The sequence below is a fragment of the Podarcis raffonei genome, chromosome 10 (genome assembly GCF_027172205.1).
Source record: "Podarcis raffonei isolate rPodRaf1 chromosome 10, rPodRaf1.pri, whole genome shotgun sequence".
Taxonomy (NCBI): domain Eukaryota; kingdom Metazoa; phylum Chordata; class Lepidosauria; order Squamata; family Lacertidae; genus Podarcis; species Podarcis raffonei.
The window spans coordinates 63,601,638-63,615,042 of record NC_070611.1 but is presented as its reverse complement, the minus strand read 5'-3'; the positions used below and the strand labels follow the sequence as shown (position 1 = coordinate 63,615,042).

The following is a 13,405-nucleotide window of genomic DNA, read 5'->3' as shown; positions in this document are numbered from 1 at the left end:
GGAAATAGCTAATGCATAAAAAGAGGAAGCATTTTTGTTTGGCAGGAGCATCTTGCGTGTGGCAAAAATTATTATTATAGGTTACCGTTAACCCTTGGAAGATGGAAGTCAGCTCTGCAGCTCCCTGCTGGGACGAGGAAATCGCAGGCGCTCCCTCAGCAGATCTTTCAGGAGTGCTCTCTTTGGGGAAAAGGGAGATTCTGTTGACCTCTGCTTTTCCGAGAGCTAATTTAAGTGAATTTAAGTGAAACGGAGCCAAATGTAGCAGCAGTTAAACAAGGTAGGTGTGTGGGCTCTGAAATGTCCCATCACATAACCTGCCTAAGAGTAGAAAGCTTTTCTTAGCTGTTATGTGAACACAGGCCCTCGGTTGCACAGAATTTACACCAAGCGGGGTCTTTCAGCCTTGCATGATCCACCTTTTTCTTTTTAAACTAGGATTCCTGTGATAAATCAGTGGATTTTGAAATTTACACATGTGCAGGGGTGCCTATCCAGGAATGATTAAAGTAGTGCACGTGCTTCTTCCCATGCAGAAGATCCTGGGTTCAGTCACCAGCATCTCCAGATAGGGCTAAGAAGGACCCCTGTCTGAAAACCCTGGACAGCCACTGCCATCAGTGTAGACAATACTAAGGAAGATGGAGCAATGGACTCCACATGGCAGCTTGCTATGTTCCAATTCATTAATTTATTGCTTTTTTAAAATGAATATGCTGCCCATCTGACTGGGTTGCCGCAGCCACTCTGGGCAGCTCCCAACAAAATATTTATTGAAACATCAACCATTAAAAACTTCCCTGTACAGGGCTGACTTCAGGAAGTACATCCTCGGAGACCATTTCTTTATTTATTATTACAATTATCTCTTGCCTTTCCTCCAGGGAGCTCAAGGTGGCATAAATGGTTCCTGCCTCTGAGGTTCAGTTTGGCTGAGAGGCAGAGACGGGCCCAAGTAAGTATTTGAAGCCAGGCCTCTCAGGCCCTTACTCAGTAACCCCACACCAGCTTGGTGGTAAACACTATAAATCCTTAAGCTTCTTGAGAATTTGGTCCCGCCACATGGCAGTAAATGGAAATAGAGGTAAGTCTATTGTGAAAATGTGAGCAATGAGTCTAATTCAGTCTTCATCAAGAGGGTCCCTCCAGATGTTGTTGGACTGTGCAATTTCCATCAGCAAAGCTGACTGGCTGGGACTGAGGGAAGTTGCACTTCAACATCTGGAGGGCACTGGGTTGGTGGGTGCTGGTCAAATTCAATAATAATAATTTATTATTTGTACCCTGCCCATCTAGCTGGGTCTCCCCAGCCACTCTGGGCAGTTTCCAACAAAGATTAAAAATACATTAAAATGTCACACATTAAAAACTTCCCTGAACAGGGCTGCCTTCAGATGTCTTCTAAATGTCAGGTAGTTGTTTATCTCTTTGACATCTGATGGGAGGGCGTTCCACAGGGTGGGTGCCACTACTGAGAAGGCCCTCTGCCTGGTTCCCTGTAGCTTACTTCTCACAGTGAGGGAACCACCAGAAGGCCCTCGGCACGGGACCTCAGCGTCTGGGCAGAATGATGAGGGTGGAGACGCTCCTTCAACCCCTTGCTCCAAAGTATTCTTCACTGCAAGTCTATAACTAATTCTGGATGGGGTGAGGAAATCAATTACTTTCATATTTACAGGTAAACCTACCAAATTTGCACTTTCTGAAGCAATATGCAAACCAAAACACAGTTGCCTTTTGGAACATGAACCTTTCTGAATTTTGCAGAGCACTTCTCCAGTCAAAAAATATGTACAAACGTGTGTGTAGTTTGAATAAGCAATGGATAAAAAGGCAGATATTAGAAAATTACCTGAAAATATCTATGATAGAAAGCAGTCAATCTATTTGCTATGCATTAATGTAATGAATTTTTTCATGACAGCTTTTGAGGTCAGGGAGCAGGTTTTCAGCTATTTTTGCATACCATTTTGAATCCGGGTAGTAGGCTGAACCTTTCAAAACTTCCCTGATATTAACCTCCGATTTCAAAACTGCACCAATTTTTTGGGGGGGGGGTAGTTCTGAAGACATCTTGAGCAACCCTGGTGGATAAGGCTGCTTGTGGATTTTATTCAGGGGGAAATGATTTGCAAATTAGGCATTATTGCACGCAAAAATTAATATACCAAGAAAAAATGCACTAAAACGCTGATGAATTTTCACAGTGACTTAAAAAAAATCTTCACTAACTGATGTGGAAATGTGGAAAACTGAACTGGGGGGAGACTGAAAATGACAGAGTCTCCCCTTTACCTCTAATATACAAACCATGCCAGTAAAGACTAGAATCAAAGATTCCCCCCGCCCACCCCCTTTAAAATGACAAACTTGTTAACAGCTATAAATAAGCTAGTAATTTGCAAGTTATGAATCACTGCGACTGAGGATTTCACTGGCGTTATCACAGCTTTCATGCCTCAGCATCACAGACTTTGAACAATCTTCGCTTTCAGAGCTGTCATTCCAGAAGTTGTGGGGTTTTGTGCGTGTGCTTTAATGTACGTTCCTCATTAAGAAGAGAAGGCACCAGAAGACCTCAGATGAAACCCGTCCCTTGCTCTCGCTGCTAGAGCAAGCAAGCGGGTTCACAACCAGTTGCTCCCGAGTAAGGATGGGTGAATCTGTTCATTTCAGTTTCTCATTTTTCTAGTCTCGAGTTCACCTCTCCACTGCCGTTTGCGGTTAATAAACTTGCTGGCATCCGTCTGCATCAGGAGACAATGGAAGATTGCACCATTGTGGGTAAAGTCAAACTGTCAGAGCTATAGCGCCTCCTGTGGCTGTAGAGACTGACATGGAAGAGAGATGTTTTACTGCAGCTGGGGCAGGTGAAGGCACCCAGATTTGCTAGTTTTTTTTCTTTCTGTGCTCCTCCCAGAGGTCATTTCACCTCTGGTCATTGCTGTGAATACATGACCTGACTGTCTGTCTCCCAGCACAACGGTTGTCTGCAAAGGATTCCCACGCATTGCAGTTCATGTTGCCAGACTTCATGCCATGTTTGCAGACAACTTTATATCACGGAGTTGGTCTGCCAACAGTCCTGGTGCCTGAAGCCAGCATCCCATAAAGAACATCCTTGGATGTCCTGCCATCTTCCATTCTAGGTTCATGCAGGTCTCTCTCAACATCCATGTTTTCCTATGAGGTTTTGCCCAAAGCACACATGTTTTGCAAAACATTTCCCCTAAAATTTTTGCATGCTATTTCCACTAATATATAAACTTCCATGAATATTTAGACCTTGGCTGGAGAAATGAATTGCAAAATTCAGAGAAGTGCAAATGTCAAAGGCTGTGTTTGGGGGTTGCACGTTCGTTCAAAAAGTGCAAATTGGGTATCTTTGCCTTTAAATGTGAACTGACTCAAACCCCCCTCCCCCAATTCCTACTCCAGAGTGGACTTTCTGCCATTAGCAGAGGAAGCAGATTTTTCGTTCGTTTCTGTTATCTGCCTCCCTGCGTCTCACTTCTCCTAAGCACCTCTCTCCCACTCCTTCAAATGCACAGACTTCAAAGGGATGTGAACTGTGATCTGAAGTCCAACAGTTCCATTTCCCTAGGATTTAAATTGAACTATATCACCTTTTTTTATTTAATAAAAAAAAAGTCCCCGCTCCCATTTAAGTCAATCATAGCTCCAGTTGTGCAAACGCTTGATAAGAACAGCTCTGCAGCCTGCCAAGACATGGAGATGCTCTCTTGATTTTCAGCTTCAACAAGCACCAGTTGCTTAAACTCACTTTCTGTGGCACAGAAGCCACTCTGGGTACCACGACAGTGGCATATGGCCCACACAGCAGTAGAAATGTGGGGGGTTTTTGGAGGCAGGGAGGAGACAACTGCTTCTCTCTCCTCCTCTCACTCCAGGAAATGAATTACATGATGTAACCATAAGAAAGAAAGGGGAAGGGCTGAGATTCAGTGGTGGAGCATCTGCTTTCTGCACAGAAGAAGGTCTCATGTTCAATTCCTGGCATCGCCAGGTAGACCTGCAAAAGACACCTGGTCAGAAATTCTTGAGATATCATTGCTGCCAAGCAACACTACTGAGCTAGAAGGAACCAATGGTCCAACTCAGTGTTGGACAGCTTCCCATCCATAGAGTAACCCTTTGTCATGGAGTGAGCTAGTAGAAAACCACACTGTTCCAAGTTGGAGATAACTCTCTGCTAGCAAAAACACAATATTCATAGACTTGGCTGAGTGTCAGGCATAATGAGCACCGCACTCATCCATGGTAGGTCTTGCCAGTGTCGGATTTGCCTATACAGTGGTACCTTGGGTTACAGACGCTTCAGGTTACAGAATTTGCTAACCCAGAAATAGTACCTCAGGTTAAGAACTTTGCTTCAGGATGAGAACAGAAATTGTGGGGCGGTGGCAGTGGGAGGCCCCATTAGCTAAAGTGGTACCTCAGGTTAAGAACAGTTACAGGTTAAGAACGGATCTCCAGAATGAATTACCGTAAGTTCTTAACACGAGGTACAACTGTAATCTAAACAAGTTATAGCTTAGGGCCCCACTCTCTTGGGGGCCCCCAAAAAATTCAAAGAAAAAAAACACCTGGATGTACATTTCCAAAATATAAGATAAAAAACAAATAAAATAAAACCTACATACAGCAACAGTGTTTTGTGTTGTGTAGGCTCCTAGGATGGAAGTCATGGGCCCCGCCTGCTTGCCTACTCCCTAAAATATCACTGGTTTGCTCATTTCTATATACAGGGTGCCTACATTCTGCATGGACTGGTTGTAACAATTGCTTTGATGAAATACATATTTTGTTATGTGCAAATGGCTTTAGATACCTATTAGGTCCATAAATTACCACATAGCATATATTCAACACAAAAAACAGCGACAATTTGTTGTTGACAAAGGACAGCTGGACATAGAAAAGGCCCCATTACCTTCAGTAGCTCAGGGCATCATCAAACCTAAATCCGGCCCCTATGAATCAGTTTGCCGAGACTGAAAAACCCCACCTACCCCCAGTCGTCTAAATTCCCCTCCTTCCAGGGCTTTTTCCAAGCAATTGGAGATTACGCCTGCATTGCTCTGCCCATTTCAGCTCTCTTCTCTTGCCCAATGTGGGGCTTGAACCCACAACCCTGAAATCAAGAATCCCACACTCTACCGACTGAGCTATCTCAACATACACGGAGATAGGGCAGAAAAGAAACTTCACAGGGTGGTGGCTAAGAAGAGGCTGCAATTCTATGGGTTTATATTTGGGATTGTATTTGAAATCAGTGGGCCATAGTTCTGAAGAAGCCGGGTTGGGATGTGCTTGATAGAATTGCTCTTTTTTAAAAAAGCAGTACACAGCTTGGGAAAAGAAGGCTTCCACTCTGTGGTGATTAATTGCAATTAACATTTAAAAAAACCACACACTTTGTACGAGCCTTTTGCCGTGGTTTCCCCTATCTCTCCCATCTTACAGCCTGCTCTAGTTTGGATCCTACGAACTGTTTGCAAGAGCTGCTGAATATGGAACAGGAAGATAGACTCAACCAGAAAAGCTTTGCTCCTTGAACCCAACTGAACGATGGCATACACCAGGGTTGAGGAACCGTTTTCTTACAGTGGGGTGCATTTCCTTTTGAGCAGCCTTCCAGGGGCCACAAAGCAATGGTGGGGTGTGGTCAGAGGCAAAAATGGGCATGTGTACATCTTGCAGAAGGCGAGTTTCCACAACCTTCTCTCCTCTCCACTCAGGCAAGCCCTATCAGAGTTCAGAGACACATTGCAGCCAGTTAAAACAACTCAAGTATGTTGCAGGGATCATGAGCTGTGTGGCCTGGGGAAGGTGGGTGTGTCTGGGGAGAGTTCCAGTTGGCAAACAGAGAGGCTTCGGGGGCCACATTTGGCCCCTGGATGGTCCCCACCCTTCTTGGGTTGCCATATGTCCTCTTTTTCCAGGACACGTCCTATTTTTCAGGGGTAGAGTCGTCATAGCAATCCATAGCTAAAAGTAGAAGTTGGCAAATGTGTCTTCTTCAAAATAATGGCAACCCCACAACTCCCCATTTGTCTCTATTTCCCATCTCTTCTTAGGGTAGACAATATGCCAAGGGAGGCAGGGCTCCTATATTTTCCATAAAGGTAAAGTAAAGGTAAAGGGACCCCTGACCATTAGGTCCAGTCGTGACCGACTCTGGGGTTGCGACACTCATCTCGCTTTATTGGCCAAGGGAGCCGGCGTACAGCTTCCAGGTCATGTGGCCAGCATGACTAAGCCGCTTCTGGCGAACCAGAGCAGCGCACGGAAACGCTGTTTACCTTCCCGCCGGAGTGGTACCTGTTTATCTACTTGCACTTTGACGTGCTTTCAAGCTGCTAGGTTGGCAGGAGCAGGGACCGAGCAACGGGAGCTAACCCCGTCGTGGGGATTCGAACCGCCAACCTTCTGATGGGCAAGTCCTAGGCTCTGTGGTTTAACCCACAGTGCCACCCATGTCCCTTCAATATTTTCCATAGGTTGTGTCTAAATATTTATATTCCTCCTTGGTTCCCTCAAGGCAGATTTGCAAAATAGGATTGAGACAACTAGATTATATAACACATTTTATATAATATTATATATTATATACTATATTAATTTATGATAACGATGGTGCATTGTATGGTGGTAAGTGGCCGGGACTGACAAAGTTAAAAATCTTCGGAGGATTAGATATGCACACTAATTTATACCTAATATATTTCTATGTTAAATATGAAAGGATATCTTGTTTGCAAAATAACAGTGTATACAATATATATATATATTTCTTTTAAAAATCAAAGCCAGTACAACACAACATCTAATAATGCAAAAGAACTTTGGGTGAAACAGGATGAGCCAACATTAAATCAATCAAGAAAAGGGCTTGACAAGATTTTAGAAGAAACATTCTCGGGGAAGGGAATTCAAAAGGGGTCGCTGTACAAAAGAGGGGTTGTTTATTGGTGCAACTTGGGGTTGTTTATTGGTGCAACTTGGGGTGTGAGTGAGAGAGGGGGGCAGGACCCAGCATATCTTTTTCCACACACAAAAATAAAAGTGAAGCAGCTTTGTCCTCCTTTGCTTCTGATTCCCCTTCTCTCTCTCCCTTTCCTGCTCTTAAAAAAAAAAAATTCCAAAGACAGAAAGTAATTGGTCAACACATGACCCTTCATATAGGTCCAAATATCCCATATGAAGTCTTGCAGACTCAATATCCTTAAGACACATTTCAGCATTAGGGTCCAATAAAGAACACGACACAAAATAGTTCTCGCCAACATCCCCATCACCTTGGACCTACGCCATCATTTGCCACCATGCCACATCCCACAGCAATCTGGTAGAAAGTTGGTGAAGGAGGGAGGGGGACCGTGAAAAGTGCATACTCACTCGTTTCTCTTCCTTCTAAGCACCTTTGCCGCCAGACTGTCCTCTTTCCCATTACCCGCGCCACATCTAGCACTCAATCGGAGTCGGATCCGGCGGTACTTTTCCACCAATGCCATTCCTTCCGTCCCCCCGACTGATGCTTCCCTTTATTTATTCCAAAGCTCTCCGATGTAAAACAAGAATGCCACCTTTCTAAAATTGCTCCCATCCACCGAAGTAACATTTACAGGAGGCAATATTCTCCAAAGCTATGAAGCATGTCTTGTCCTAAATTACATTGCGGCGCCTGCTCGGAGCTCGCACATTTTTGAATACGAAAGCGCCCAAGGAATCCTTTCCCCTCGTTTCCATACAGAGAGTGCATTTACTGCTTGAAAACATTTCTTAACCTAGACACTGAAGTGCCAGCCTCGCAGACCTCATGCTAATCCTAGCCCGGGTGGCTGTTCTTGAGGGAAAGCATGCAAAAAATTGTAGCAGAGCATCAACTTTGACCCTTTTCGCTTAACACACGAGACTCCTAAATTCCAGAGGGAACGGCTGAACTCTGACCTGCTTAAAATTAGCTTTGTTTAGTGCCTTGTGTGGTGGTGACTCAACGGGACAGATTTTGGTTTTTTTTTCTTCCAGAAGAAGAAAAGACTTTTCGTTGCCCCTGAAGATTTGGTGCAAAACGTCCAACGCAAATGGCAATGCAGGGATTACTTTCCTCAATCCAAGGCAGTCTGGTTCAGCACTCTGTTGCTGACTGCATAACTTTAGGACAAAGGTAGCCCTCCAGATATTAATGGATTATGGCAGGCATCACCCCTGGCCATGGGCTGTGCTGGCTGGGGGAGCTGGAAGTCCTGCAACTTCTGAAGAGGGATGCATTGGCTATTCCTGCTCTAAGGACTCTGCAAATGAAAAAGGCAGTCTTTTTTGTGGTTCCTCTCCAGCAGCTGCTATTCAGAGGTAGACTGCCACAGGACATGCAGGCTTCATTTAGCAAGTGCAATTTGTTGCTTGTTTGATTAAATTTTAACGACGATGATTGATCAAGGAATTGTGAGTAAAAAGAAAAAAGCCAAGGCAGACTGAAAAGCCTGGAGAAATAAAAAGGCCTTCAAAAGGTTGAAGGAGTTGGGTATGCTTAGCCTGGAAAAGAGGAGATATGATCGCCATCTTCAAATATCTCAAGGGCTGTCACATGGAAGAGGAAACATACTTGTTTTCTCCTGCTCTGGAAGGTTGGACCTGAACCAGTGGCTTCCAGTTACAAGAAAGAGACTCCAATTAAATATCAGGAAGAACTTTCTGATAGTAAGAACTGCTTGACTGTGGAACAAACTCCCACAAGAGGTGGTCGGCTCTCCTTCCTTAGAGGTTTTTAAGCAGAGTTTGGGTGGCCAGATCTGTCTTATATGCCAAAGTTGAGATACCTGCATTGCAGGGGGTTAAACTAGATGACCTTTGGTGTCCCTTCCTTCTCTACAATTCTATGATTCACCTGGCACCAATTGGCAGACAAACCTCTCTAGGGAGGATATTCTACAACTTGGGAGGGATGTGCCTCTGAGATGGTTCTCTTTTCTGTTCCCACCCATTGCACCTCACCCAGGGGGGTCTAGTTGGAGAATGCCCTGAACCCCTGGCCTACCTGGCGGCAAGTCAGAATATCAAGTCTGAAGTTCAGGGGTCAATCCACACAAGCAAAGTCCACAGGTCAGGAAACACAGTCCAAGGTCAGACCAAGTAAGCCAAGTCCAGCAGTCAGGATACAAGTCCAGAGTCAAACCCAAAGCACAGTCCCGCAGAGATCATGGAGCCTCCAAGCTAAGGTCCCTCAACATGAGCAGTTGAGCAGAAACAGTGCCTCAGCTCTGCTTCCCTGTTGCACTTTGCCTGCTGATTGCAGCATCTGGGCTTGATGAGGCAGATGACCCTCACCTGTTCCAAGCCTACCTTAGCTGAGGAAGCACAGCCCTCCTCCCAGAGCTAGTGAGCCCCACATGGCCAACTAGGGAGCTGGGCTGTGGGCCCTTGCCTGCCTCTGCCCCCAGGAGCACCCTTCTACTGCTCCCTACACCTCAGAGCCCACCGTTTTCAGGGAGACAGGGGCCCCTCTGGCTCTGGTGATGGGTCCTGTGACTCTGATTCCTGTGCAGTGACCCCCCTCCCTTCACCATCCTCTGTCACCCTATGAGTACTTCCTTCCCCATCCTCTGCTTGCCCCAGTGTGTTCCAGTCCTGGTTCCACCCCTTGCCAGGATCCTCTTCCTCCTCTTTGTCATCCTGACAGTTCATGAGAGAGAAGGGCTGTCTAAGAATATCTTGGGATCAAGGTATGAAGAGAGATGGTCCTTCAGGAACCTGGTCCCAAGCCATGAAGCATGATCATTTGAGCTCATCAGATGATTATTATAACATCATCATCATCATCAATTACAGTGGTACCTCGGGTTACAGACGCTTCGGGTTACAGATGCTTCAGGTTACAGACTCCGCTAACCCAGAAATAGTATCTCGGGTTAAGAACTTTACCTCAGAATGAGAACAGAAATCTCATGGTGGTGGCGCATGGCAGCAGGAGGCCCCATTAGCTAAAGTGGTACCTCAGGTTAAGAACAGTTTCAGGTTAAGAACGGACCTCCAGAACGAATTAAGTTCTTAACCAGAGGTACCACTGTACTATTATTACAATTTAATAATCAGCATCACCATTTCAAAAAGCCAGTTAACCACCTGTTTCCGTTGTATTTTCACTAACACACTATGCCATGGCAGATCTGTCGGAAAATGCTGAGTCACGGAAACTCAAGAGGGAACTAAGCTAGAGGGCCTGGGATGGGCTGTCTCAGAGCCTGTCTTGAAAGTTCACCTTTAATTGAGAGAACCATTCTCATCCTTTAGAGTGGCCTGGGGGAAAACAGGCCAGAGCTCTTGTACCTTTAGCAGCTGTGCTGCTAAGGGAATTTCAGCAGGCAGAGCTTGTCCTGCAAGTTACACCTGCTGAAACTTCCTCTTCTTCATGGCTATTAGAAGTCCAGAAGCCCTTCCCTCTTTTGCAGCTGGCTAGCCCTCCAAAACTGCTCTCCTTGAAGGAAACGGCATGGCCATCCAGTCAGTGTTTACTAAGTGGGAAATTCCACTGTACAGTGGTACCTTGGTTCTCAAACTTAATCCGTTCTGGCAGTCCATTCCAAAACCAAAGCGTTCCAAAACCAAGGTGCGCTTTCCCATAGAAAGTAATGCAAAATGGATTAATCCGTTCCAGACTTCTTAAAACAACCCCTAATGCAGCAGTTTAACATGAATTTTACTACCTACTGAGACCATTGATCCATAAAATGAAAGCAACCATCAATGTACTGTGCTATAAAATAAATAAGACAGTATTGTGTGTGATAAAAAATTTTTAAAAAAATTTCCTTACCTGCACTAATGATAGTCATTGTTTGGATGGAGGGCTTTTATCCATTTCCACAGTCACACAATCAATCAATCAATCAGTAGCTGAACTGGGTTCCACACAGTGACAAAAACAAATTAGCAGAAAAAGCTTCAAAAACAAAAACGCAAAATAAATAGCGAAAACAAAAGCGCTAAACTTAATCCTTTCCGAAAGTCCATTTGACTTCCAAAATGTTCGAAAACCAAGGGGCAGCTTCTGATTGGTGCAGGCGCCCCAGAAACAATAGCCGACAGCTGCATCGGACATTCGGCTTCTGAAAAACGTTGGGAAACTGGAACACTTCCAGGTTTTTGGCATTTGGGAACCAAGGCATTTGAGAACCGAGGTACCACTGTACTCCATGGAGTTAACCCTTCACAAGGATGTTTCAAGACCTACTTTGCTTGGATCACTTCCTAACCATGTGACTGCATACAGGTCTGCTCAGAACTAATTCTCATCATGTTCTGGAAGGGGGCCTTACTCCCAGGGAAGACTGCAATCTAGACGGCAGTTTATTCCATTTTCCCTCTTCGCCAGCTGTTAATTTCTGCATTATATTTCCACTTTCACACAACGTAAAAGCTGCTTCTGGAAATTCAGTGGAACGCAGTGCAAGTCCAGTACTCATTTCTGCACCATTTGCTTCCAAAGAAAATCTACTTGCAAGCCTGGAAGCCCAGAAAATAATGGGAGTTTTGTATAGGGCTGTGTACCTAAATGGAGCATCAACACACAGACACCAGGATCATTCCCATTAACAGCTATTGAGCAGAGGCCCAAGTGAGGCTGGTGGAGCATCACATACACACCCGTTTTGCCCCCAATACCCTACTGGTGTAAATGAAATTTAGCACGACGTGGTGGTATACAGGTACTACAGTGTGAAAGGAACCATATAAACTGGGGCAGAAGTGCTGCCATTACAATCAGTAAAATTAACACAATCAGTGCCATGTCTGAACTCAGCCCAAGGACGCACTGCTAACCCTATCTATTTAGAAACACATCCCACAGACTTTAAGGGGGCTTACTCCCAGTTAAGTAGGGCTAGGACTGCAGCCTATGTTGTGAGTCCCTTCCTGTATGGAGATAGAATGAAAAATGGCCGCTATTATTCTACCCAATTGCTCAGTAGAAAGCAGATGTTCTACTCAACGAGTATGCAAGGACTGGGGTGATTGACAACCACTAAATTCCCTTTTAAAATTCCCTTTTGTTTCGCAAACCCAGGGCTTTTGGGGGGTGTACTCAAGTGTACACAGTACTGGCATATTTATTCCAAGAAGAAAAGCGCCGGTTAAAACTGTGGCACTCACTGTAACAACCTCATGGTGAGGCATCTGTTTTTCTAGAAGAAAAAAACTGCACAAACTTGCATTTACGGGTTCTTGTTAGGTTTTTCCTTCTACCTTGACTCAGGCCTCACCTTTAAACAGCCATGTCATCCCCAGAGAATCATGGGAACTATAGTTTGTTAAAGGTGCTGAGATTTGCTAGGAGACCCTTATTCCCCTTGCAGAACTACAATGCCCAGAGTTCCCTAGAAAGAGGGACTGGCCGTTAAACCACCGAGGGGAATTAGGCAAAGTCTAATACAGTGGTACCTAGGGTTACATACGCTTCAGGTTACAGATTCCGCTAACCCAGAAATAGTGCTTCAGGTTAAGAACTTTGCTTCAGGATGAGAACAGAAATCGTGCTCTGGCGGTGCAGCAGCAGCAGGAGGCCCCATTAGCTAAAGTGGTGCTTCAGGTTAAGAACAGACCTCCAGAACGAATTAAGTACTTAATCCAAGGTAGCACTGTAGCTCTCAGCACCCCTGACAAACTACAGTTCCTAGAATGCTTTGGGAGAAGCCACAGCTGTTGAAAGCGGTATGATACCATTTTAAATGCATAATGTAGATGGGCATCATTGTGCTCCCAGGATTCCCTGAGGGTATTTTAGCCATGTTGGTTTTATGAAGACACCCCTGGATGGATCTTGTTATGGTTGACAGCATTTGGCTGCTCCCTCAGACAGAAAGAAATGCAAAGCCTGCCCAGAAAGGATTTAGCATTGCAATGCGCTTATTGCGAAATCCAGCAGTTAAGAAAGGCTTGTACATCTGAGATAAACATTTCATGATAAGCAGCATTCTTGGAGAGTGAACTATGTCATTGACTGTTCCACAGATAATTCTCAAGCCAAGACTGGCCTGAACATATCTGTCATATCAAGAGAAAGTAGCACATACTTGTGTGTGTTGCCTCCTTGGCGTTGTAGAGAGAGGGAGAGAGAGATCTCGAAGGTGTCGATACACACACACACACACACACACTTACTTTAATCTGCTTGCTCTAGGATTGCAAAACGAGTCTGCAGAGTTGTTGTTTAAATAATCCCCAAACAACCATGATGTATGATTTGCAAGTCATCAGCACTAGGAAGGCGGAGTCTGGTATATTTTCTAAAAAGAATGCAAATAAGATGGTTTGGATTTCCGGCCCCCAAGGCCCAGAGGATCAAGTCTGGCTCTAGCCCTGCCCATATTGCTGCATACCATAA

At 44.9% G+C, this 13,405-nt stretch overlaps 1 protein-coding gene across 3 annotated transcripts in view; it reads right to left on the bottom strand.

Annotated features, from left to right (window-relative positions):
* Positions 1–13,405, bottom strand: part of SOX5 (SRY-box transcription factor 5) — a 786,737-nt gene that overhangs the window by 754,715 nt on the left and 18,617 nt on the right. Inside the window, exon 1 of one of the 3 annotated variants that reach the window (XM_053407449.1) lies at positions 7,423–7,855. The exons of the other annotated variants lie outside the window; for them this stretch is intronic. The gene's annotated coding sequence lies outside the window, so the exon portion shown is untranslated. Of the gene's footprint in view, positions 1–7,422; positions 7,856–13,405 lie in introns of those variants that run through there. 3 annotated transcript variants of the gene reach the window in all.